At 38.5% G+C, this 24051-nt stretch overlaps 24 non-coding genes and 2 pseudogenes across 24 annotated transcripts; all 26 read right to left on the bottom strand.

The window, feature by feature from the left end:
- Nucleotides 1-294: 294 nt before the first annotated feature.
- LOC132138583 (5S ribosomal RNA) lies at nucleotides 295-413 on the bottom strand. Its single transcript, XR_009432869.1, has one exon. It is a non-coding gene; the product is annotated as a 5S ribosomal RNA (ribosomal RNA).
- A 560-nt stretch (nucleotides 414-973) lies between these two features.
- LOC132138624 (5S ribosomal RNA) lies at nucleotides 974-1092 on the bottom strand. The gene has a single exon (XR_009432910.1). It is a non-coding gene; the product is annotated as a 5S ribosomal RNA (ribosomal RNA).
- An 84-nt stretch (nucleotides 1093-1176) lies between these two features.
- LOC132138354 (5S ribosomal RNA) lies at nucleotides 1177-1295 on the bottom strand. The gene has a single exon (XR_009432650.1). It is a non-coding gene; the product is annotated as a 5S ribosomal RNA (ribosomal RNA).
- Nucleotides 1296-1722: 427 nt separating this feature from the next.
- Nucleotides 1723-1841, bottom strand: LOC132138782 (5S ribosomal RNA). The gene has a single exon (XR_009433062.1). It is a non-coding gene; the product is annotated as a 5S ribosomal RNA (ribosomal RNA).
- A 2839-nt stretch (nucleotides 1842-4680) lies between these two features.
- Nucleotides 4681-4799, bottom strand: LOC132137692 (5S ribosomal RNA). Its single transcript, XR_009432019.1, has one exon. It is a non-coding gene; the product is annotated as a 5S ribosomal RNA (ribosomal RNA).
- Nucleotides 4800-10612: 5813 nt separating this feature from the next.
- Nucleotides 10613-10731, bottom strand: LOC132138376 (5S ribosomal RNA). Its single transcript, XR_009432671.1, has one exon. It is a non-coding gene; the product is annotated as a 5S ribosomal RNA (ribosomal RNA).
- A 1228-nt stretch (nucleotides 10732-11959) lies between these two features.
- LOC132139030 (5S ribosomal RNA) lies at nucleotides 11960-12079 on the bottom strand (annotated as a pseudogene).
- Nucleotides 12080-12163: 84 nt separating this feature from the next.
- LOC132138603 (5S ribosomal RNA) lies at nucleotides 12164-12282 on the bottom strand. The gene has a single exon (XR_009432889.1). It is a non-coding gene; the product is annotated as a 5S ribosomal RNA (ribosomal RNA).
- An 898-nt stretch (nucleotides 12283-13180) lies between these two features.
- Nucleotides 13181-13299, bottom strand: LOC132138503 (5S ribosomal RNA). The gene has a single exon (XR_009432792.1). It is a non-coding gene; the product is annotated as a 5S ribosomal RNA (ribosomal RNA).
- Nucleotides 13300-13868: 569 nt separating this feature from the next.
- On the bottom strand, nucleotides 13869-13987 carry LOC132137764 (5S ribosomal RNA). Its single transcript, XR_009432087.1, has one exon. It is a non-coding gene; the product is annotated as a 5S ribosomal RNA (ribosomal RNA).
- Nucleotides 13988-14865: 878 nt separating this feature from the next.
- Nucleotides 14866-14985, bottom strand: LOC132138940 (5S ribosomal RNA). The gene has a single exon (XR_009433214.1). It is a non-coding gene; the product is annotated as a 5S ribosomal RNA (ribosomal RNA).
- Nucleotides 14986-15069: 84 nt separating this feature from the next.
- LOC132138493 (5S ribosomal RNA) lies at nucleotides 15070-15188 on the bottom strand. The gene has a single exon (XR_009432783.1). It is a non-coding gene; the product is annotated as a 5S ribosomal RNA (ribosomal RNA).
- A 253-nt stretch (nucleotides 15189-15441) lies between these two features.
- Nucleotides 15442-15560, bottom strand: LOC132138571 (5S ribosomal RNA). Its single transcript, XR_009432858.1, has one exon. It is a non-coding gene; the product is annotated as a 5S ribosomal RNA (ribosomal RNA).
- A 545-nt stretch (nucleotides 15561-16105) lies between these two features.
- On the bottom strand, nucleotides 16106-16224 carry LOC132138499 (5S ribosomal RNA). The gene has a single exon (XR_009432789.1). It is a non-coding gene; the product is annotated as a 5S ribosomal RNA (ribosomal RNA).
- A 542-nt stretch (nucleotides 16225-16766) lies between these two features.
- On the bottom strand, nucleotides 16767-16885 carry LOC132138650 (5S ribosomal RNA). Its single transcript, XR_009432935.1, has one exon. It is a non-coding gene; the product is annotated as a 5S ribosomal RNA (ribosomal RNA).
- A 564-nt stretch (nucleotides 16886-17449) lies between these two features.
- LOC132139029 (5S ribosomal RNA) lies at nucleotides 17450-17569 on the bottom strand (annotated as a pseudogene).
- Nucleotides 17570-17653: 84 nt separating this feature from the next.
- LOC132137820 (5S ribosomal RNA) lies at nucleotides 17654-17772 on the bottom strand. The gene has a single exon (XR_009432140.1). It is a non-coding gene; the product is annotated as a 5S ribosomal RNA (ribosomal RNA).
- Nucleotides 17773-18670: 898 nt separating this feature from the next.
- Nucleotides 18671-18789, bottom strand: LOC132137763 (5S ribosomal RNA). Its single transcript, XR_009432086.1, has one exon. It is a non-coding gene; the product is annotated as a 5S ribosomal RNA (ribosomal RNA).
- Nucleotides 18790-19379: 590 nt separating this feature from the next.
- LOC132138925 (5S ribosomal RNA) lies at nucleotides 19380-19499 on the bottom strand. Its single transcript, XR_009433200.1, has one exon. It is a non-coding gene; the product is annotated as a 5S ribosomal RNA (ribosomal RNA).
- Nucleotides 19500-19583: 84 nt separating this feature from the next.
- On the bottom strand, nucleotides 19584-19702 carry LOC132137818 (5S ribosomal RNA). Its single transcript, XR_009432138.1, has one exon. It is a non-coding gene; the product is annotated as a 5S ribosomal RNA (ribosomal RNA).
- A 565-nt stretch (nucleotides 19703-20267) lies between these two features.
- Nucleotides 20268-20386, bottom strand: LOC132137997 (5S ribosomal RNA). Its single transcript, XR_009432311.1, has one exon. It is a non-coding gene; the product is annotated as a 5S ribosomal RNA (ribosomal RNA).
- A 1206-nt stretch (nucleotides 20387-21592) lies between these two features.
- LOC132138939 (5S ribosomal RNA) lies at nucleotides 21593-21712 on the bottom strand. Its single transcript, XR_009433213.1, has one exon. It is a non-coding gene; the product is annotated as a 5S ribosomal RNA (ribosomal RNA).
- An 84-nt stretch (nucleotides 21713-21796) lies between these two features.
- On the bottom strand, nucleotides 21797-21915 carry LOC132138492 (5S ribosomal RNA). The gene has a single exon (XR_009432782.1). It is a non-coding gene; the product is annotated as a 5S ribosomal RNA (ribosomal RNA).
- A 1078-nt stretch (nucleotides 21916-22993) lies between these two features.
- LOC132138924 (5S ribosomal RNA) lies at nucleotides 22994-23113 on the bottom strand. Its single transcript, XR_009433199.1, has one exon. It is a non-coding gene; the product is annotated as a 5S ribosomal RNA (ribosomal RNA).
- Nucleotides 23114-23197: 84 nt separating this feature from the next.
- Nucleotides 23198-23316, bottom strand: LOC132137817 (5S ribosomal RNA). Its single transcript, XR_009432137.1, has one exon. It is a non-coding gene; the product is annotated as a 5S ribosomal RNA (ribosomal RNA).
- Nucleotides 23317-23882: 566 nt separating this feature from the next.
- On the bottom strand, nucleotides 23883-24001 carry LOC132137762 (5S ribosomal RNA). Its single transcript, XR_009432085.1, has one exon. It is a non-coding gene; the product is annotated as a 5S ribosomal RNA (ribosomal RNA).
- Between the last annotated feature and the right edge of the window lie 50 nt (nucleotides 24002-24051).

Here is a 24051-nt window from a genome sequence, read left to right as displayed (position 1 = left end):
AAAAAGATCAACCACCCTCCAGACAGCGATATGCTGCTGTTAGATGGTTTTCAAAAAAGAAAAAATGCCAAAAAAACAATCACAGATTCACAAAACAAACAAAACAACCACAAATAGAAATACACAAAATGGAGGAGAGCCTTCCTCTCCCAACTGCAGCCAACACTTCCTGTAGCTCTCTAGCGCCCTCAGGTTGGTATGGCCGTAAGCGAAAGCTGCTGCAAAGAGAGGGCTATTTAAAGATCAGACACTCTAATCTCCAGTTCATTATATAAGTTCGGAATAAAACCCAAAAGCTTACAGTACCTGGTATTCCCAGGAGGTCTCCCATCCAAGTACTAACCAGGCCCAAACCTGCTTAGCTTCCGAGATCAGAAAAGATCGGGCATAGCCAGGTTGGTATGGCCGTAAGCGAAAGCTGCTGCAAAGAGAGGGTTATTTAAAGATCAGCCACTGTAATCTCCAGTACATTATATAAGTAGGGACGAAAACCCAAAAGCTAACAGCACCTGGCAATCCCAGGCGGTCTCCCATCCAAGTAGTAACCAGAACCAAACATGCTAAGATTCAGAGATCGGGCATTGACTATTTTTTTTTTTTTTTTGCACGATTGTTATATAATCAGTGAAAAAATTCCAAAAAGTAAAAAATTGTGAAAAATTTCCAAAAAGCTTTCAGCACCTGGTATTCCCAGGCGGTTTCCCATCCAAGTACTAACCAGGCATAGCCAGGTATGGCTGTAAGCGAAGGCTGCTGCAGAGAGAGGGCTATTTAAAGATCAGCCACTCTAATCTCCAGGTCATTATATAAGTAGGGAAGAAAACCCAAAAGCTTACAGCACCTGGTATTATTCTCAGGCAGTCTCCCATCCAAGTAGTAACCAGAACCAAACATTCTAAGATTCAGAGACCAGCATTGACTCTTTTTTATTTTTTTTCAAGATTATTACATAACTAGTGAAAATTTTCCAAAAAGCTTACAGCACCTGGTATTCCCAGGCGGTCTCCCATTCAAGTACTAACCAAGCCCAAACCTGCTTAGTTTCTGAGATCAGACGAGATCGGGCATAGCCAGGTTGGTATGGCTGTAAGCGAAAGCTGCTGCAAAGAGAGGGCTATTTAAAGATCAGACACTCTAATCTCCAGTTCATTATATAAGTTCGGAATAAAACCCAAAAGCTTACAGCACCTGGTATTCCCAGGCGGTCTCCCATCCAATTACTAACCAGGCCCAAACCTGCTTCGCTTCCGAGATCAGACGAGATCGGGTATAGCCAGGTTGGTATGGCCGTAAGCGAAAGCTGCTGCAAAGAGAGGGCTATTTAAAGATCAGCCACTGTAATCTCCAGTACATTATATAAGTAGGGACGAAAACCCAAAATCTTACAGCACCTGGCAATCCCAGGTGGTCTCCCATCCAAGTAGTAACCAGAACCAAACATGCTAAGATTCAGACATCGGGCATTGACTCCTTCTTTTTTTTTTTTTTTTTTTTTTTGCACGATTATTATATAATTAGTGAAAAAATTCCAAAAAGTAAAAAATTGTGAAAAATTTCCAAAAAGCTTTCAGCACCTGGTATTCCCAGGCGGTTTCCCATCCAAGTACTAACCAGGCATAGCCAGGTATGGCCGTAAGCGAAGGCTGTTGCAGAGAGAGGGCCATTTAAAGATCAGCCACTCTAATTTCCAGTTCGTTATATAAGTTCGGAAGAAAACCCAAAAGCTTAAAGCACCTGGTATTCCCAGGCGGTCTCCCATCCAAGTACTAACCAGGCCCAAACCTGCTTAGCTTCCGAGATCAGAAAAGATCGGGCATAGCCAGGTTGGTATGGCCGTAAGCGAAAGCTGCTGCAAAGAGAGGGCTATTTAAAGATCAGACACTCTAATCTCCAGTTCATTATATAAGTTCGGAATAAAACCCAAAAGCTTACAGCACCTGGTATTCCCAGGCGGTCTCCCATCCAAGTACTAACCAGGCCCAAACCTGCTTCGCTTCCGAGATCAGACGAGATCTGGTATAGCCTTTTTTTTTTTTTTTATTAAAGAAATTTCAAATAAAATACAATAGATTAAACACAAGCAATAGAAAATACAGCATTTCTTCTATACACATCTCTACATTACACATCTTTCCTTTACATAGATAATTTAAAAATCTCCTTCACTTCCTGGCAGCTTCCACATTGAATCATTTAAAACACAATAAACTTTTGGGGTAAAAACATCATAAAAATAATCCAACATATTTACACCTTTAAAATACACATACAGCCTTTCAATATATAATTCGGTTTTCCTTTTAAACACAGTCCAAACATCCAACACAATGATTTCTTTTTTTAGCCACAGTTCTTCTCTCCCATATTGCACTTTTCATTAGCATTACACACAGATTAATACAATTTTTGTTTTGACACTTTTTTTCCCAACCAAACTTCACCACTCTGTTCCATTCCATTACATTTTCATCCCAGTCTTCAGTCACATATTTAATTAAACATTTACATTTTCTTAAAAATTCCTCCAGTTCTCTACAATATAAAAACATATGTAAAATCCCCTCTTCCTTTTCCTGGCACATTTTACACAGAGCATTTTCTTCCCTTCCTATTTTATTTAAAATAATCTCAGTAAAAACCACTTTATGCCTTATAAAATACTCCAAACATCCCAATTTAGTTTCCACACACTTCCCTGTCATGTTTCTCCATATATACTCTTTTTTTAAATCTTTGAATTTCTGCATCCAGTATCCATTTGCAATAGGCTCTTTAAAAACACCATCTCTAAAAGAACAATAAATCATTTTCAGAGTACATTCCTTAAAATCATACAGTTTTTCCCCTAATTTCACGTAAATACATTTCTCTTTTGGCTCTTCTTCCATACATTCTATTCTTTTAATCCACTCTTTGGGTATTGCGCTTTTAATGATTTCATATTTATTTTTTATGTCTTGTTCACTGTAATCCTCTTTTGCCTCCTCCATTGCATCTACAATAAATTGTGTCGATAAAAAACTTCTTTAAATTCATACAATACATCTCTCACTCTTGTTATCCCCACTTCCATCCATTTCTTTAAAAAAATCCTTTGTCTTGTTTTAAAATGTTTTGGTTTAAGAACAGAGGTTGATTTAAAATGTGTTCTCTCCCATGTGGATCAAACTCAACTTTATCTAAAAATTTTCCCCAAGCACTTAAAATTTCTCTATAAAACTCTGGTAAATTTTCTGTCATCCAATTCTTCGTTTTCATCCATAAAATTCCATCCCCCATGTTAAGATCCCCACATTTGTTTAAAAAATATTTCATCGTCTTTTTCCACTCTGGTTTGTCCTCATCTTGTAGGTATTTCTTCACTACTTTCACTCTCAAACTATTTTTCCTCTGTTCCACATCTATTAAACCTAAACCCCCCCTTCTCTACCGCCCCTAAAATCGTATTAAAAGCTATTCTTGCTGGCTTCCCCTCCCATAAAAAGTCAAGAAAACATTTCTTCAACCTCTTTTCTGTCCACAATGGCATATGCGACACATATAAAACATTCCATAGCTTAGACACCATTAAAACATTCAATACTAAAACCTTCCCTTTTAAGTTAAGTTCTTAATTTCCAAAAATTTAACCTTCTCTCTATTCCTGTTACTAGTTCCACCCACATTTCATCTCTTACTTTCATCTCATTTTTACCCATTAAAATTCCTAAAATCCTAATTTCTTCAACTTCCTTAAAATTAAAACTATCCTTTAAAACCATTGCTTTACCAAATCTCATATATACCGTCTTTTCTTCATTTACTTTACTCCCAGATCCTTTACAATATTCCTCTACAACATTCATAACTTCTTTGATGCTCTCCTTTCCTTTTACTATTATCGTTGTGTCATCAGCATATTGAAAAACCTTTCCCTCAGCCTTATTTTCCTCAATTTCAATTCCAATTATTCCTTCTTTTTGTTTTATGGCCAATCCTAACGTTTCCGATACAAGTGAATATAATAATGCCGAAAGCGGACAACCCTGTCTTATCGATCTTGTGATTTTAAAACATTCTGTTAAAAACCCATTACACTTTATTCTCGTTAAAGCGCCCTTATATAAAATCTCAATACATTTGATAAAATCTCCCCCAAAACCAAATTTCTTTAAAACATCAAATAAATACTCGTGTTCAACCCGATCAAATGCTTTAAAATCTAGACTAATTATGTAACCATCTTCATTTAGTTCTTTCATATACCATATTGTGTCTCTTATACTCATTGTTATATCCGCTATATCCCTTCCTTTTACTCCGTATGCTTGGTTTGTTTCGATTATACTTGACATTACTTCCTTTAACCTGTTTGCTAAAACCTTCGATAGAATCTTAAAATCTGTGTTAAGCATTGTGATCGGCCTATAGTTTTTTAAATATACCTTTTCTCCTTTCCTTTTATATATCAGTTTTGTTATCCCCATCCCCATTCTTTCATTAACTTCTTCTTTTTCAAAAATTTCACTAAAAACTTCCTTTAAAATCTTGGTTAAAATCTCTTTAAAACATATATAAAATTCACTTCCCAAACCATCTATTCCTGGACTTTTCTGTTTATTCAGCTGCTGTATTGCTCTTTCAATTTTCTTCTTCTTTTTTTTTCAAGATTATTACATAACTAGTGAAAATTTTCAAAAAAGCTTACAGCACCTGGTATTCCCAGGCGGTCTCCCATCCAAGTACTAACCAAGCCCAAACCTGCTTAGCTTCCGAGATCAGATGAGATCGGGCATAGCCAGGTTGGTATGGCCGTAAGCGAAAGCTGCTGTAAAGAGAGGGCTATTTAAAGATCAGACACTCTAATCTCCAGTTCAATATATAAGTAGGGAAGAAAACCCAAAAGCTTACAGCACCTGGCAATCCCAGGTGGTCTCCCATCCAAGTAGTAACCAGAACCAAACATGCTAAGATTCAGAGATCGGGCATTGACTCTTTTTTTTTTTTTTTTCAAGATTATTACATAACCGGTGAAGATTTTCCAAAAATCTTACAGCACCTGGTATTCCCAAGCGGTCTCCCATCCAAGTACTAACCAAGCCCGAACCTGCTTAGCTTCCGAGATCAGACGAGATCGGGCATAGCCAGGTGTTTTTTTTTGTTTTTTTTTATTATTTTCTTAGAAAACACATACAATACATTACATTTCTTCTAAGAAAAGAAATTTACATTCCAATTAAAACAAAATAAAAACGAAGAAATGATCAAATAGATATTTTTCTAACACATCATTCTGTTCCTGGAAATGCTATTTCAAACTCCTTCAAAACTGAGTAAACCTCCGAAGTAAACACTTTATCAAATTCCTTTTTTTTTTTTCCTGTTTAAAATAACAATACAAACATTCTATTTACCTTTCCCAACGTCTTTTAAACAAACACCACACATCCATCATAATTTCTTCTTGTTTTGCGATCCCTCTTCTTTCTCAGATGACTTTTTTCATTAACATTGCAAACAGATTGATCACCTTTTTGTTTCTTTCCTTCTCATCGAACCCTAACATAATGATCCTATTCAATTCTGTATCCTCTCGATCTTGCTCCCCTCCCAGGTTTACAATTATAGTTTTGCATTTTTCATTAAAATCCTTCAGTGCCTTACAGTGTAGAAACACATGTAAAAAATCTTCCTCTTCCTCATTGCATACTTTGCATATGGCACTTTGTTCCATCCCAATTTTTTTAAGTATAACATCAGTAAACAGCACCCTTTGTCTGATATAATACTCAGAATTTTCCAATATGACCTCAATTATCTCCCCTTTCATGTTTTTCCAAATATCTTCTTTTAAGCCTTCAAATGTCTTCTGCCAAAATTTGTTTGCAACAGGTTTCTTAAAAATCATGTCTCTGAAAAAACCATAAAACATTTTCACTGTACATTCTTTTAAAAGCCACAATTTCTCTCCCAGTATTACATACACATCCTTTTCTTCTTTCTCCCCTTCCATAGTTTCAACCTTTTCTATCCATTCTTTAGGTATTGCATTTTGTATAATTTCATACTTAGTTTTCAGTTCTTGTTTATTAAATTCTTCCTTTGCTTCCTCCATCACATCTACTATATACTGCATTGGTAAAAAGCCTTCTTTATATTCATATAAAACATCTCTTACTTTGATTATTCCAACTTCCATCAATTCTTTAAAATATATTTCCTTCCCTTGGTTTAAAATGCCGGTGTTCAGGAATAATGGCTGATTTAAGATGTTTTCTCTTCCATGTACGTTGTACTGTACAGTACTTAAAAAAATTCCCCAAGCCCTTAAAACTTCTTTATAAAACGTTGGCAACCCCTCTGTTATTCATTCTTTTGTTCTCATCCATAACACATTATCTCCCAGATTAAAATTCCCACATTTGTTTAAAAAAATCCCCATTGTTGTTTTCCATTCTGCTTTGTTTCCCTCATCCAGATACTTTTTGACTGATTTGACTCTCAGACTATTCTTCCTTTGCTCCACATCGATTAAACCCAAACCTCCTTTTCCCTTCATCCCTATTAAAGTATTGTACGCAATTCTAGCTGGTTTCCCGACCCATAAAAAGTCTAAAAAACATCTTTTCAACCCTCTTTCCACCCACACCGGCATAGATGTCACATATAAAAAATACCACAATTTTGAAGTCATTAAAACATTCAAGATTAAGACCTTCCCTTTTAAATTTAGTGCCCTCAATTTCCAAAAGTTCAGTCTTCTTTCAATGCTTCCCACTATTTCTTCCCACATGATTTCTCTCACTTTATCTTCATCTTTACCCATTAAAATTCCTAAAATCTTCATTTCTTTTACTTCCTTGAATTTAAAATTCTCTGCTAAGTCTGTCGTCTGCCCAAATCTCATATATGCAGTTTTTGCTTCATTTATTTTTCCTCCTGACCCCTTGCAAAATCTCCGTACTATTTCCATTACTTGTTTGACACTTTCTTCTTCTCTAGCAAAAATGGTAGTGTCATCAGCATATTGAAAAATTTTACTCTTTTCCTGTTTGTTCAATCTCTATTCCTTTAATTCCCCTTTCTTGTTTTATGGCTAGTCCAAGCAGTTCTGCCACCAATGAATATAGCAGGGCTGATAAAGGACACCCTTGTCTTATAGATCGTGTTATCCTAAAACATTTTGTTAAAAACCCATTACATTTTATTGTTGTCATTGCTCCCTTGTATAAAATTCGAATCCATTTAATAAAAATCTCCCCAAACCCAAAAATTGTTAAAATATCAAATAAATATTCGTGTTCCACCCTGTCAAAAGCTTTTTCAAAATCTAAGTTAATGATATAACCTCCTTTCCTTTTATCTCTCATGTACCTTATCGTGTCTTTTATACTCATTAGTACATCTGAAATGTCTTTCCCTTTTACTCCATATGCCTGATTTGTTGTTATTATCTTTGGCATTATCTGTTTTAATCTATTCGCTAAAAGTTTTGCTAAAATCTTTAAATCAGTATTTAACATTGTGATAGGTCTATAATTTTTTAATTCATTTTTTCCCCCCTTCTTCTTGTATATTATCTTCATTAATCCCATTCCCATTCTTAACATCATTCCTCCTTTTTCAAAAATCTCATCATAAACATCTCTTAAAATATCTACTAAAAGGTCTTTAAAAGTTTGGTAAAACTCGCTTCCTAAACCATCAATGCCTGGGCTTTTCTTTTTGTTCAATTCATTTATTGCACTTTCTATTTCTTCTTTACTTATTGTCTGATCGCATTCTTCCTTCTCCTCTTTACTCACTTTAATTTTTATTAATTCCATTAATTCCCTTTTTTCTCTTTCCTTTACTCCTTCAGTACTAAACAATTTTTCAAAATAGTTTTTTACCTCTTTTAAAATTTCCCCACATTCTTGTACCGTTTCACCATTTTCTTTTCGTATTTCTTTTATAGTTTCAAATCTTCCTTTTCTTTTTTCAAGATCAAAAAAAAACTTTGTACATTTTTCTCCTTCTACCAGATATTTAGCTTTACACCTCAACATTGCCCCCTTATATCTATTCTCTTCCATCTCTTTCAGCTCTTCTTGTATTTCTTTTATTTTTTGAATATCTTCTGTTTCCTCATTTACTTGCTTCTCCAGTCTTTCTCTTATTTCTTTTTCTTTATTCTTTTTGCATTTCTGTTTTAACACACAATAACTAATAGTGATTTTTTTTCACTAAAAATTTCAAGTTCTCCCACCAGATCCTTTTGTCCTCTAAATACATTTCATTCTCTTTTTCTTTTTTTATTGTATCTTTTATTGTTGCCACATAATCCTCATCCTTTAAAATGTCTGTATTTAAAACCCATACGCCTGGCCCTCTTTTCCCAACATCCCAATCTAAATGTACAAAAAAAGGCTTATGATCACTTAAACTCATTTCTTCATACCTTAACTTCTCTATAAAACATTCTGAATTCCTTGTACATAAAACCATATCTATTCTTGTTTGATAAATGAAATTGCCTACTATTTGTCTTCTCGAGTATTCTCTTTTGCTTTCATTCCTTTCCCTCCATACATCCATCATATAGTTTTCCTCCATTAGTGATCTTAACTCTTTCCTTCCCGTATCACTTTTGAAACTCATACCCTCCGCTATATCTTGTCTGCTAAAAACTGTATTAAAATACCCTCATCATAATTATATATTTATAATTCCTCACAATTGTCTTGATAGTGTTAAAAAATGATCTCTTTTCTTCTTTTTTTCGTTGGTGCATGTATGTTGACCAGTAGTATGTTCTTCTCTTCGTAACTCATTTCCACTATCAAACATTTCCCTATTTCATCTTTGTATATTTCTTTACAGCTTACACCACTGTTTTCCCTTATTAAAATTGCCACACCTCTACCATTTCTTTCATCACCATTATTATACAGAATTTCACCATTCCACCTTTTCCTCATTTCAATTATAGACCTATCTGTCCAATTTGTTTCTTGTAGCATTATTATGTCTTCTTTTTACACATTTCTTTTACTTTATCAAACTTTCTAACATCTTGAAGTCCTCTTGCATTAAAAGTTACCAACTTTATGAGCATAAGACAGAAAAAAGTATTCATAAAAACCATTGTTTTTCATTCGATCTCCCCCATATCCTTTAACAGTTCAAATCGGTTTACATTTTTCAACAAGTCCTCTTTAACTACTTTTTTCCTTACCCCGCCAAACTTGGTTTTACCTTGATCGATCTTCTTCTTTTCATTTGTATCCCAGCTTTGTCCTCCTTTTCCTCTTCACTGCCCATTTCAACAGTCTGTTCTTCATTTTCGATCCTTTGATGTTCTATTTTGTCCAAAAGTATTTCAAGGGGTCTCTGCAGTTTGCATCTCCGCTTCACCCCCTTGTTGTGATTGTTCTTCCTGTATGTAACTTTCTTCTCTCTGTTCTCCTTTGTCCTTATTTTCGTTGGTTTCATTAGTCTGTGTTGTTGTTGTTCCTTCCTCTTGCTCCTTTTCACTGTCATGCATCTGCCCACTCACACCTTCTTCATCTTCTTCCTCGTTTTCCATCCAGCATTCACACTTGCTTAGCACCTCCTTGCAATCCGGGCATTTTACCACCCTGCAGTCCCTCGCCATGTGTCCCCTCTCATTGCATTTGTAACATCTAAACTCCGGACAGTCTTTCACCATGGCTCATGCACAACCTGCATGTCTTTACCTGCTGGCTATGCATGACCCGAAAGTGCTGTGGTCCTTCTGCTGTGACAAACTTGGTGCTATACGGGAGTGAGATCACTTCTCTGGGGAATCTTGTTTTTACAAATCTTGTTCCGTCTTCAATATTTGTGCCAGGATAAAACCTTCTCTTTATTTTAGAGATGGGGAGAACTCCCCATCCCTCCAATTTCTTTAAAATTTCCTCGTCATCCATGTAAACAGGGAGATGCATAAAAGAAACAACAAAATCTCTGTTTTGAAGTCTTGTTACCTCACAGGTTTTTCCTTTGATTATTACTCCATTCATCAGCTCCTCGATGTCCTCCTCGGTCTCCAAAGTCACCTCATAACATCTGGTTTGTTTCGGTCGAACCGCCAAGATTTTCCCTTCTCCAACTTTTTCTGTCACTGACATTATAATATCCACTGCTCTCACATCATCCAAATCCATTAAATCAACTGTTACTGTTGCTTCCTTTTTGTAAACTCTTTTCCAGGTTTCCTTCTTTGTTTCTTTTTCATGTCCATCTCTGTGTCTTTGTTCAAGATCGACTTCATTTCCACTCCGTGTTTCTCGTGCCATTGCTGTGGTCGTTGCCGGTAATCTGTCCATTTTGAAAATTAAAGCCAAAAAAAAACTCCCCCCCCAAACAGCGTGAGCTGCTGGGAGGAGAAAAAAGTCAAAACAAAAACAACAAAATAAAGCTTTTCCCAAAAAATAATGAACAAAAACCAAATCAAAATAGGTGAGCGTCTATCACCAACTGCTCAAACTGCCAACTCACTTCCTGTACAACTCACTAGCGCCGCCAGGTTGGTATGGCCGTAAGCTAAAGCTGCTGCAAAGAGAGGGCTATTTAAAGATCAGACACTCTAATCTCCAGTTCATTATATAAGTTCGGAATAAAACCCAAAAGCTTACAGCACCTGGTATTCCCAGGCGGTCTCCCATCCAAGTACTAACCAGGCCCAAACCTGCTTAGCTTCCGAGATCAGAAAAGATCGGGCATAGCCAGGTTGGTATGGCCGTAAGCGAAAGCTGCTGCAAAGAGAGGGCTATTTAAAGATCAGCCACTGTAATCTCCAGTACATTATATAAGTAGGGACGAAAACCCAAAAGCTAACAGCACCTGGCAATCCCAGGCGGTCTCCCATCCAAGTAGTAACCAGAACAAACATGCTAAGATTCAGACATCGGGCATTGACTCTTTTTTTTTTTGTTTGTTTTTTTTTTTTTTTTGCACGATTGTTATATAATCAGTTAAAAAATTCCAAAAAGTAAAAAATTGTGAAAAATTTCCAAAAAGCTTTCAGCACCTAGTATTCCCAGGCGGTTTCCCATCCAAGTACTAACCAGGCATAGCCAGGTATGGCCGTAAGCGAAGGCTGCTGCAGAGAGAGGGCTATTTAAAGATCAGCCACTCTAATCTCAAGTTCAATATATAGGTAGGGAAGAAAACCCAAAAGCTTACAGCACCTGGTATTATTCCCAGGCAGTCTCCCATCCAAGTAGTAACCAGAACCAAACATTCTAAGATTCAGAGATCTGGCATTGACTCTTTTTTTTTTTTTTTTTTTTCTTCACGATTATTATATAATTAGTGAAAAAATTCCAAAAAGTAAAAAATTTTGAAAAATTTCCAAAAAGCTTTCAGCACCTGGTATTCCCAGGCGGTTTTTCCATCCAAGCCGTAAGCGAAGGCTGCTGCACAGAGAGGGCTATTTAAAGATCAGCCACTCTAATCTCCAGTTCAATATATAAGTAGGGAAGAAAACCCAAAAGCTTACAGCACCTGGTATTATTCTCAGGCAGTCTCCCATCCAAGTAGTAACCAGAACCAAACATGCTAAGATTCAGAGATCGGGCATTGACTCTTTTTTTTTTTTTTCTTTGCACGATTATTATATAATTAGTGAAAAAATTCCAAAAAGTAAAAAATTTTGAAAAAATTCCAAAAAGCTTTCAGCACCTGGTATTCCCAGGCGGTTTCCCAACCAAGTACTAACCAGGCATAGACAGGTATGGCCGTAAGCGAAGGCTGCTGCAGAGAGAGGGCTATTTAAAGATCAGCCACTCTAATCTCCAGTTCAATATATAAGTAGGGAAGAAAACCCAAAAGCTTACAGCACCTGGTATTATTCTCAGGCAGTCTCCCATCCAAGTAGTAACCAGAACCAAACATTCTAAGATTCAGAGATTGGGCATTGACTCTTTTTTTTTTTTTTCAAGATTATTACATAACTAATGAAAATTTTCCAAAAAGCTTACAGCACCTGGTATTCATAGTCGGTCTCCCATCCAAGTACTAACCCAAGCCCAAACCTGCTTAGCTTCCAAAATCAGACGAGATCGGGCATAGCCAGGTTGGTAGGGCCGTAAGCGAAAGCTGCTGCAAAGAGAGGGCTATTTAAAGATCAGACACTCTAATCTCCAGTTCATTATATAAGTTCGGAATAAAACCCAAAAGCTTACAGCACGTGGTATTCCCAGGCGGTCTCCCATCCAAGTACTAACCAGGCCCAAACCTGCTTAGCTTCCGAGATCAGACGAGATCGGGCATAGCCAGGTTGGAATGGCCGTAAGCGAAAGCTGCTGCAAAGAGAGGGCTAATTAAAGATCAGCCACTGTAATATCCAGTACATTATATAAGTAGGGACGAAAACCCAAAAGCTTACAGCACCTGGCAATCCCAGGCGGTCTCCCATCCAAGTAGTAACCAGAACCAAACATGCTAAGATTCAGACATAGGGCATTGACTCTTTTTTTTTTGCACGATTATTATATAATTAGTGGAAAAATTCCAAAAAGTAAAAAATTGTGAAAAATTTCCAAAAAGCTTTCAGCACCTGGTATTCCCAAGCGGTTTCCCATCCAAGTACTAACCAGGCATAGCCAGGTATGGCCGTAAGCGAAGGCTGCTGCAGAGAGAGGGCTATTTAAAGATCAGCCACTCTAATCTCCAGTTCAATATATAAGTAGGGAAGAAAACCCAAAAGCTTACAGCACCTGGTATTATTCCCAGGCAGTCTCCCATCCAAGTAGTAACCAGAACCAAACATGCTAAGATTCAGAGATCGGGCATTGACTCTTTTTTTTTTTTTTTTTTGCACGATTATTATATAATTAGTGAAAAAATTCCAAAAAGTTAAAAATTGTGAAAAATTTCCAAAAAGCTTTCAGCACCTGGTTTTCCCAGGCGGTTTCCCATCCAAGTACTAACCAGGAATAGCCAGGTATGGCCGTAAGCGAAGGCTGCTGCAGAGAGAGGGCTATTTAAAGATCAGCCACTCTAATCTCCAGTTCAATATATAAGTAGGGAAGAAAACCCAAAAGCTTACAGCACCTGGTATTATTCTCAGGCAGTCTCCCATCCAAGTAGTAACCAGAACCAAACATTCTAAGATTCAGAGATTGGGCATTGACTCTTTTTTTTTTTTTTTTTTTTTCAAGATTATTACATAAGTAATGAAAATTTTCCAAAAAGCTTACAGCACCTGGTATTCCCAGGCGGTCTCCCATCCAAGTACTAACCAAGCCTAAACCTGCTTAGCTTCCGAGATCAGACGAGATCGGGCATAGCCAGGTTGGTATGGCCGTAAGCGAAAGCTGCTGCAAAGAGAGGGATATTTAAAGATCAGCCACTCTAATCTCCAGTTCAATATATAGGTAGGGAAGAAAACCCAAAAGCTTACAGCACCTGGTATTATTCTCAGGCAGTCTCCCATCCAAGTAGTAACCAGAACCAAACATGCTAAGATTCAGAGATCTGGCATTGACTCTTTTTTTTTCTTTTTTTCTTTTTTTGCACGATTATTATATAATTAGTGAAAAAATTCCAAAAAGTAAAAAATTGTGAAAAATTTCCAAAAAGCTTTCAGCACCTGGTATTCCCAAGCGGTTTCCCATCCAAGTACTAACCAGGCATAGCCAGGTATGGCCGTAAGCGAAGGCTGCTGCAGAGAGAGGGCTATTTAAAGATCAGCCACTCCAATCTCCAGTTCAATATATAAGTAGGGAAGAAAACCCAAAAGCTTACAGCACCTGGTATTATTCCCAGGCAGTCTCCCATCCAAGTAGTAACCAGAACCAAACATTCTAAGATTCAGAGATCGGCAATTGACTCTTTTTTTTTTTCAAGATTATTACATAACTAATGAGAATTTTCCAAAAAGCTTACAGCACCTGGTATTCCCAGGCGGTCTCCCATCCAAGTACTAACCAAGCCCAAACCTGCTTAGCTTCCGAGATCAGACGAGATCGGGCATAGCCAGGTTGGTATGGCCGTAAGCAAAAGCTGCTGCAAAGAGAGGGCTATTTAAAGATCAGCCACTCTAATCTCCAGTTCAATATATAAGTAGGGAAGAAAACCCAAAAGCTTACAGCACCTGGTATTATTCCCAGGCAGTCTCCCATCCAAGTAGTAACCAGAACCAAACATGCTAAGATTCAGAGATCGGGCATTGACTCTTTTTTTTTTTTTTTTTTGCACGATTATTATATAATTAGTGAAAAAATTCCAAAAAGTTAAAAATTGTGAAAAATTTCCAAAAAGCTTTCAGCACTTGGTATTCCCAGGCAGTTTCCCATCCAAGTACTAACCAGGCATAGCCAGGTATGGCCGTAAGCGAAGGCTGCTGATGAGAGAGGGCTATTTAAAGATCAGCCACTCTAATCTACAGTTCAATATATAAGTAGGGAAGAAAACCCAAAAGCGTACAGCACCTGGTATTATTCTCAGGCAGTCTCCCATCCAAGTAGTAACCAGAACCAAACATTCTAAGATTCAGAGATCTGGCATTGACTCTTTTTTTTTTTTTCTGCACGATTATTATATAATTAGTGAAAAAATTCCCAAAAGTAAAAAATTTTGAAAAATTTCCAAAAAGCTTTCAACACCTGGTATTCCCAGGCGGTTTCCCATCCAAGCCGTAAGCGAAGGCTGCTGCACAGAGAGGGCTATTTAAAGATCAGCCACTCTAATCTCCAGTTCAATATATAAGTAGGGAAGAAAACCCAAAAGCTTACAGCACCTGGTATTATTCCCAGGCAGGCTCCCATCCAAGTAGTAACCAGAACCAAACATTCTAAGATTCAGAGATTGGGCATTGACTCTTTTTTTTTTTTTTTTTTTCAAGATTATTACATAACTAATGAAAATTTTCCAAAAAGCTTACAGCACCTGGTATTCCCAGTCGGTCTCCCATCCAAGTACTAACCCAAGCCCAAACCTGCTTAGCTTCCGAGATCAGACGAGATCGGGCATAGCCAGGTTGGTAGGGCCGTAAACGAAAGCTGGTGCAAAGAGAGGGCTATTTAAAGATCAGACACTCTAATCTCCAGTTCATTATATAAGTTCGGAATAAAACCCAAAAGCTTACAGCACCTGGTATTCCCAGGCGGTCTCCCATCCAAGTATTAACCAGGCCCAAACCTGCTTAGCTTCCGAGATCAGACGAGATCGGGCATAGCCAGGTTGGAATGGCCGTAAGCGAAAGCTGCTGCAAAGAGAGGGCTAATTAAAGATCAGCCACTGTAATCTCCAGTACATTATATAAGTAGGGACGAAGACCCAAAAGCTTACAGCACCTGGCAATCCCAGGCGGTCTCCCATCCAAGTAGTAACCAGAACCAAACATGCTAAGATTCAGACATAGGGCATTGACTCTTTTTTTTTTTTTGCACGATTATTATATAATTAGTGGAAAAATTCCAAAAAGTAAAAAATTGTGAAAAATTTCCAAAAAGCTTTCAGCACCTGGTATTCCCAAGCGGTTTCCCATCCAAGTACTAACCAGGCCCAAACCTGCTTAGCTTCCGAGATCAGACGAGATCGGGCATAGCCAGGTTGGTATGGCCGTAAGCAAAAGCTGCTGCAAAGAGAGGGCTATTTAAAGATCAGCCACTCTAATCTCCAGTTCAATATATAAGTAGGGAAGAAAACCCAAAAGCTTACAGCACCTGGTATTATTCCCAGGCAGTCTCCCATCCAAGTAGTAACCAGAACCAAACATGCTAAGATTCAGAGATCTGGCATTGACTCTTTTTTTCTTTTCTTTTTTTTGCACGATTATTATATAATTAGTGAAAAAATTCCAAAAAGTAAAAAATTTTGAAAAATTTCCAAAAAGCTTTCAGCACCTGGTATTCCCAGGCGGTTTCCCATCCAAGCCGTAAGCGAAGGCTGCTGCACAGAGAGGGCTATTTAAAGATCAGCCACTCTAATCTCCAGTTCAATATATAAGTAGGGAAGAAAACCCAAAAGCTTACAGCACCTGGTATTATTCTCAGGCAGTCTCCCATCCAAGTAGTAACCAGAACCAAACATTCTAAGATTCAGAGATTGGGCATTGACTCATTTTTTTTTTTTTTTTCAAGATTATTACATAACTAATGAAAATTTTCCAAAAAGCTTACAGCACCTGGTATTCCCAGGCGGTCTCCCATCCAAGTACTAACCAAGCCCAAACCTGCTTAGCTTCCGAGATCAGACAAGATCGGGCATGGCCAGGTTGGTATGGCCGTAAGCGAAAGCTGCTGCAATGAGAGGGCTATTTAAAGATCAGCCACTCTAATCTCCAGTTCAATATATAGGTAGGGAAGAAAACCTAAAAGTTTACAGCACCTGGTATTATTCCCAGGCAGTCTCCCATCCAAGTAGTAACCAGAACCAAACATTCTAAGATTCAGAGATCGGGCATTGACTCTTTTTTTTTTTTTTTTTTGCACGATTATTATATAATTAGTGAAAAAATTCCAAAAAGTAAAAAAAATTGAAAAATTTCCAAAAAGCTTTCAGCACCTGGTATTATTCCCAGGCGGTTTCCCATCCAAGCCGTAAGCGAAGGCTGCTGCACAGAGAGGGCTATTTAAAGATCAGCCACTCTAATCTCCAGTTCAATATATAAGTAGGGAAGAAAACCCAAAAGCTTACAGCACCTGGTATTATTCTCAGGCAGTCTCCCATCCAAGTAGTAACCAGAACCAAACATTCTAAGATTCAGAGATTGGGCATTGACTCTTTTTTTTTTTTTTCAAGATTATTACATAACTAATGAAAATTTTCCAAAAAGTTTACAGCACCTGGTATTCCCAGGCGGTCTCCCATCCAAGTACTAACCAAGCCCAAACCTGCTTAGCCTCCGAGATCAGACGAGATCGGGCATAGCCAGGTTGGTATGGCCGTAAGCGAAAGCTGCTGCAAAGAGAGCGATATTTAAAGATCAGCCACTCTAATCTCCAGTTCAATATATAGGTAGGGAAGAAAACCCAAAAGCTTACAGCACCTGGTATTATTCCCAGGCAGTCTCCCATCCAAGTAGTAACCAGAACCAAACATGCTAAGATTCAGAGATCGGGCATTGACTTTTTTTTTTTTTTTCTTTGCACGATTATTATATAATTAGTGAAAAAATTCCAAAAAGTAAAAAATTTTGAAAAATTTCCAAAAAGCTTTCAGCACCTGGTATTCCCAGGCGGTTTCCCAACCAAGCACTAACCAGGCATAGACAGGTATGGCCGTAAGCGAAGGCTGCTGCAGAGAGAGGGATATTTAAAGATCAGCCACTCTAATCTCCAGTTCAATATATAAGTAGGGAAGAAAACCCAAAAGCTTACAGCACCTGGTATTATTCTCAGGCAGTCTCCCATCCAAGTAGTAACCAGAACCAAACATTCTAAGATTCAGAGATTGGGCATTGACTCTTTTTTTTTTTTTTCAAGATTATTACATAACTAATGAAAATTTTCCAAAAAGCTTACAGCACCTGGTATTCATAGTCGGTCTCCCATCCAAGTACTAACCCAAGCCCAAACCTGCTTAGCTTCCAAAATCAGACGAGATCGGGCATAGCCAGGTTGGTAGGGCCGTAAGCGAAAGCTGCTGCAAAGAGAGGGCTATTTAAAGATCAGACACTCTAATCTCCAGTTCATTATATAAGTTCGGAATAAAACCCAAAAGCTTACAGCACCTGGTATTCCCAGGCGGTCTCCCATCCAAGTACTAACCAGGCCCAAACCTGCTTAGCTTCCGAGATCAGACGAGATCGGGCATAGCCAGGTTGGAATGGCCGTAAGCGAAAGCTGCTGCAAAGAGAGGGCTAATTAAAGATCAGCCACTGTAATATCCAGTACATTATATAAGTAGGGACGAAAACCCAAAAGCTTACAGCACCTGGCAATCCCAGGCGGTCTCCCATCCAAGTAGTAACCAGAACCAAACATGCTAAGATTCAGACATAGGGCATTGACTCTTTTTTTTTTTTGCACGATTATTATATAATTAGTGGAAAAATTCCAAAAAGTAAAAAATTGTGAAAAATTTCCAAAAAGCTTTCAGCACCTGGTATTCCCAAGCGGTTTCCCATCCAAGTACTAACCAGGCATAGCCAGGTATGGCCGTAAGCGAAGGCTGCTGCAGAGAGAGGGCTATTTAAAGATCAGCCACTCTAATCTCCAGTTCAATATATAAGTAGGGAAGAAAACCCAAAAGCTTACAGCACCTGGTATTATTCCCAGGCAGTCTCCCATCCAAGTAGTAACCAGAACCAAACATGCTAAGATTCAGAGATCGGGCATTGACTCTTTTTTTTTTTTTTTTGCATGATTATTATATAATTAGTGAAAAAATTCCAAAAAGTTAAAAATTTTGAAAAATTTCCAAAAAGCTTTCAGCACCTGGTTTTCCCAGGCGGTTTCCCATCCAAGTACTAACCAGGAATAGCCAGGTATGGCCGTAAGCGAAGGCTGCTGCAGAGAGAGGGCTATTTAAAGATCAGCCACTCTAATCTCCAGTTCAATATATAAGTAGGGAAGAAAACCCAAAAGCTTACAGCACCTGGTATTATTCTCAGGCAGTCTCCCATCCAAGTAGTAACCAGAACCAAACATTCTAAGATTCAGAGATTGGGCATTGACTCTTTTTTTTTTTTTTTTTTTTTCAAGATTATTACATAAGTAATGAAAATTTTCCAAAAAGCTTACAGCACCTGGTATTCCCAGGCGGTCTCCCATCCAAGTACTAACCAAGCCCAAACCTGCTTAGCTTCCGAGATCAGACGAGATCGGGCATAGCCAGGTTGGTATGGCCGTAAGCGAAAGCTGCTGCAAAGAGAGGGATATTTAAAGATCAGCCACTCTAATCTCCAGTTCAATATATAGGTAGGGAAGAAAACCCAAAAGCTTACAGCACCTGGTATTATTCTCAGGCAGTCTCCCATCCAAGTAGTAACCAGAACCAAACATTCTAAGATTCAGAGATCTGGCATTGACTCTTTTTTTTTTTTTTTTTTTTTTTTTTTTTTTTTTTTTTTGCACGATTATTATATAATTAGTGAAAAAATTCCAAAAAGTAAAAAATTTTGAAAAATTTCCAAAAAGCTTTCAGCACCTGGTATTCCCAGGCGGTTTCCCATCCAAGTACTAACCAGGCATAGCCAGGTATGGCCGTAAGCGAAGGCTGCTGCAGAGAGAGAGCTATTTAAAGATCAGCCACTCTAATCTCCAGTTCAATATATAAGTAGGGAAGAAAACCCAAAAGCTTACAGCACCTGGTATTATTCTCAGGCAGTCTCCCATCCAAGTAGTAACCAGAACCAAACATTCTAAGATTCAGAGATTGGGCATTGACTCTTTTTTTTTTTTTTTTTTCAAGATTATTACATAACTAATGAAAATTTTCCAAAAAGCTTACAGCACCTGGTATTCCCAGTCGGTCTCCCATCGAAGTACTAACCCAAGCCCAAACCTGCTTAGCTTCCGAGATCAGACGAGATCGGGCATAGCCAGGTTGGTAGGGCCGTAAGCGAAAGCTGCTGCAAAGAGAGGGCTTTTTAAAGATCAGACACTCTAATCTCCAGTTCATTATATAAGTTCGGAATAAAACCCAAAAGCTTACAGCACCTGGTATTCCCAGGCGGTCTCCCATCCAAGTACTAACCAGGCCCAAACCTGCTTAGCTTCCGAGATCAGACGAGATCGGGCATAGCCAGGTTGGAATGGCCGTAAGCGAAAGCTGCTGCAAAGAGAGGGCTACTTAAAGATCAGCCACTGTAATCTCCAGTGCATTATATAAGTAGGGACGAAAACCCAAAAGCTTACAGCACCTGGCAATCCCAGGCGGTCTCCCATCCAAGTAGTAACCAGAACCAAACATGCTAAGATTCAGACATAGGGCATTGACTCTTTTTTTTTCTTTTTTTCTTTTTTTCCACGATTATTATATAATTAGTGAAAAAATTCCAAAAAGTAAAAAATTTTGAAAAATTTCCAAAAAGCTTTCAGCACCTGGTATTCCCAAGCGGTTTCCCATCCAAGTACTAACCAGGCATAGCCAGGTATGGCCGTAAGCGAAGGCTGCTGCAGAGAGAGGGCTATTTAAAGATCAGCCACTCCAATCTCCAGTTCAATATATAAGTAGGGAAGAAAACCCAAAAGCTTACAGCACCTGGTATTATTCCCAGGCAGTCTCCCATCCAAGTAGTAACCAGAACCAAACATTCTAAGATTCAGAGATCGGCAATTGACTCTTTTTTTTTTCAAGATTATTACATAACTAATGAGAATTTTCCAAAAAGCTTACAGCACCTGGTATTCCCAGGCGGTCTCCCATCCAAGTACTAACCAAGCCCAAACCTGCTTAGCTTCCGAGATCAGACGAGATCGGGCATAGCCAGGTTGGTATAGCCGTAAGCAAAAGCTGCTGCAAAGAGAGGGCTATTTAAAGATCAGCCACTCTAATCTCCAGTTCAATATATAAGTAGGGAAGAAAACCCAAAAGCTTACAGCACCTGGTATTATTCCCAGGCAGTCTCCCATCCAAGTAGTAACCAGAACCAAACATGCTAAGATTCAGAGATCGGGCATTGACTCTTTTTTTTTTTTTTTTTTTGCACGATTATTATATAATTAGTGAAAAAATTCCAAAAAGTTAAAAATTGTGAAAAATTTCCAAAAAGCTTTCAGCACCTGGTATTCCCAGGCAGTTTCCCATCCAAGTACTAACCAGGCATAGCCAGGTATGGCCGTAAGCGAAGGCTGCTGATGAGAGAGGGCTATTTAAAGATCAGCCACTCTAATCTCCAGTTCAATATATAAGTAGGGAAGAAAACCCAAAAGCGTACAGCACCTGGTATTATTCTCAGGCAGTCTCCCATCCAAGTAGTAACCAGAACCAAACATTCTAAGATTCAGAGATCTGGCATTGACTCTTTTTTTTTTTTTTTTTTCTCTGCACGATTATTATATAATTAGTGAAAAAATTCCAAAAAGTAAAAAATTTTGAAAAATTTCCAAAAAGCTTTCAACACCTGGTATTCCCAGGCGGTTTCCCATCCAAGCCGTAAGCGAAGGCTGCTGCACAGAGAGGGCTATTTAAAGATCAGCCACTCTAATCTCCAGTTCAATATATAAGTAGGGAAGAAAACCCAAAAGCTTACAGCACCTGGTATTATTCCCAGGCAGGCTCCCATCCAAGTAGTAACCAGAACCAAACATGCTAAGATTCAGAGATCGGGCATTGACTCTTTTTTTTTTTTTTTTTTTTTTTTTTTTTGCACGATTATTATATAATTAGTGAAAAAATTCCAAAAAGTAAAAAATTTTGAAAAATTTCCAAAAAGCTTTCAGCACCTGGTATTCCCAGGCGGTTTCCCATCCAAGCCGTAAGCGAAGGCTGCTGCAGAGAGAAGGCTATTTAAAGATCAGCCACTCTAATCTCCAGTTCAATATATAAGTAGGGAAGAAAACCCAAAAGCTTACAGCACCTGGTATTATTCTCAGGCAGTCTCCCATCCAAGTAGTAACCAGAACCAAACATTCTAAGATTCAGAGATTGGGCATTGACTCTTTTTTTTTTTTTTTTTCAAGATTATTACATAACTAATGAAAATTTTCCAAAAAGCTTACAGCACCTGGTATTCCCAGTCGGTCTCCCATCCAAGTACTAACCCAAGCCCAAACCTGCTTAGCTTCCGAGATCAGACGAGATCGGGCATAGCCAGGTTGGTAGGGCCGTAAACGAAAGCTGCTGCAAAGAGAGGGCTATTTAAAGATCAGACACTCTAATCTCCAGTTCATTATATAAGTTCGGAATAAAACCCAAAAGCTTACAGCACCTGGTATTCCCAGGCGGTCTCCCATCCAAGTATTAACCAGGCCCAAACCTGCTTAGCTTCCGAGATCAGACGAGATCGGGCATAGCCAGGTTGGAATGGCCGTAAGCGAAAGCTGCTGCAAAGAGAGGGCTAATTAAAGATCAGCCACTGTAATCTCCAGTACATTATATGAGTAGGGACGAAAACCCAAAAGCTTACAGCACCTGGCAATCCCAGGCGGTCTCCCATCCAAGTAGTAACCAGAACCAAACATGCTAAGATTCAGACATAGGGCATTGACTCTTTTTTTTTCTTTTTTTGCACGATTATTATATAATTAGTGAAAAAATTCCAAAAAGTGAAAAATTGTGAAAAATTTCCAAAAAGCTTTCAGCACCTGGTATTCCCAAGCGGTTTCCCATCCAAGTACTAACCAGGCATAGCCAGGTATGGCCGTAAGCGAAGGCTGCTGCAGAGAGAGGGCTATTTAAAGATCAGCCACTCTAATCTCCAGTTCAATATATAAGTAGGGAAGAAAACCCAAAAGCTTACAGCACCTGGTATTATTTCCAGGCAGTCTCCCATCCAAGTAGTAACCAGAACCAAACATGCTAAGATTCAGAGATCTGGCATTGACTCTTTTTTTCTTTTCTTTTTTTTTTGCACGATTATTATATAATTAGTGAAAAAATTCCAAAAAGTAAAAAAATTTGAAAAATTTCCAAAAAGCTTTCAGCACCTGGTATTATTCCCAGGCAGTCTCCCATCCAAGTAGTAACCAGAACCAAACATTCTAAGATTCAGAGATCTGGCATTGACTCTTTTTTTTTTTTTTTTGCCTGATTAAATTATAATTAGTGAAAAAATTCCAAAAAGTAAAACATTTTGAAAAATTTCCAAAAAGCTTTCAGCACCTGGTATTCCCAGGCGGTTTCCCATCCAAGTACTAACCAGGCATAGCCAGGTATGGCCGTAAGCGAAGGCTGCTGCAGAGAGAGGGCTATTTAAAGATCAGCCACTCTAATCTCCAGTTCAATATATAAGTAGGGAAGAAAACCCAAAAGCTTACAGCACCTGGTATTATTCTCAGGCAGTCTCCCATCCAAGTAGTAACCAGAATCAAACATTCTAAGATTCAGAGATTGGGCATTGACTCTTTTTTTTTTTTTTCAAGATTATTACATAACTAATGAAAATTTTCCAAAAAGCTTACAGCACCTGGTATTCCCAGTCGGTCTCCCATCGAAGTACTAACCCAAGCCCAAACCTGCTTAGCTTCCGAGATCAGACGAGATCGGGCATAGCCAGGTTGGTAGGGCCGTAAGCGAAAGCTGCTGCAAAGAGAGGGCTATTTAAAGATCAGACACTCTAATCTCCAGTTCATTATATAAGTTCGGAATAAAACCCAAAAGCTTACAGCACCTGGTATTCCCAGGCGGTCTCCCATCCAAGTACTAACCAGGCCCAAACCTGCTTAGCTTCCGAGATCAGACGAGATCGGGCATAGCCAGGTTGGAATGGCCGTAAGCGAAAGCTGCTGCAAAGAGAGGGCTAATTAAAGATCAGCCACTGTAATCTCCAGTGCATTATATAAGTAGGGACGAAAACCCAAAAGCTTACAGCACCTGGCAATCCCAGGCGGTCTCCCATCCAAGTAGTAACCAGAACCAAACATGCTAAGATTCAGACATAGGGCATTGACTCTTTTTTTTTCTTTTTTTCTTTTTTTGCACGATTATTATATAATTAGTGAAAAAATTCCAAAAAGTAAAAAATTGTGAAAAATTTCCAAAAAGCTTTCAGCACCTGGTATTCCCAAGCGGTTTCCCATCCAAGTACTAACCAGGCATAGCCAGGTATGGCCGTAAGCGAAGGCTGCTGCAGAGAGAGGGCTATTTAAAGATCAGCCACTCCAATCTCCAGTTCAATATATAAGTAGGGAAGAAAACCCAAAAGCTTACAGCACCTGGTATTATTCCCAGGCAGTCTCCCATCCAAGTAGTAACCAGAACCAAACATTCTAAGATTCAGAGATCGGCAATTGACTCTTTTTTTTTTTCAAGATTATTACATAACTAATGAGAATTTTCCAAAAAGCTTACAGCACCTGGTATTCCCAGGCGGTCTCCCATCCAAGTACTAACCAAGCCCAAACCTGCTTAGCTTCCGAGATCAGACGAGATCGGGCATAGCCAGGTTGGTATGGCCGTAAGCAAAAGCTGCTGCAAAGAGAGGGCTATTTAAAGATCAGCCACTCTAATCTC

Source organism: Carassius carassius, unplaced genomic scaffold (genome assembly GCF_963082965.1).
Source record: "Carassius carassius unplaced genomic scaffold, fCarCar2.1 SCAFFOLD_57, whole genome shotgun sequence".
NCBI lineage: Eukaryota > Metazoa > Chordata > Actinopteri > Cypriniformes > Cyprinidae > Carassius > Carassius carassius.
This window is presented reverse-complemented; position numbering and strand designations above follow the sequence as displayed.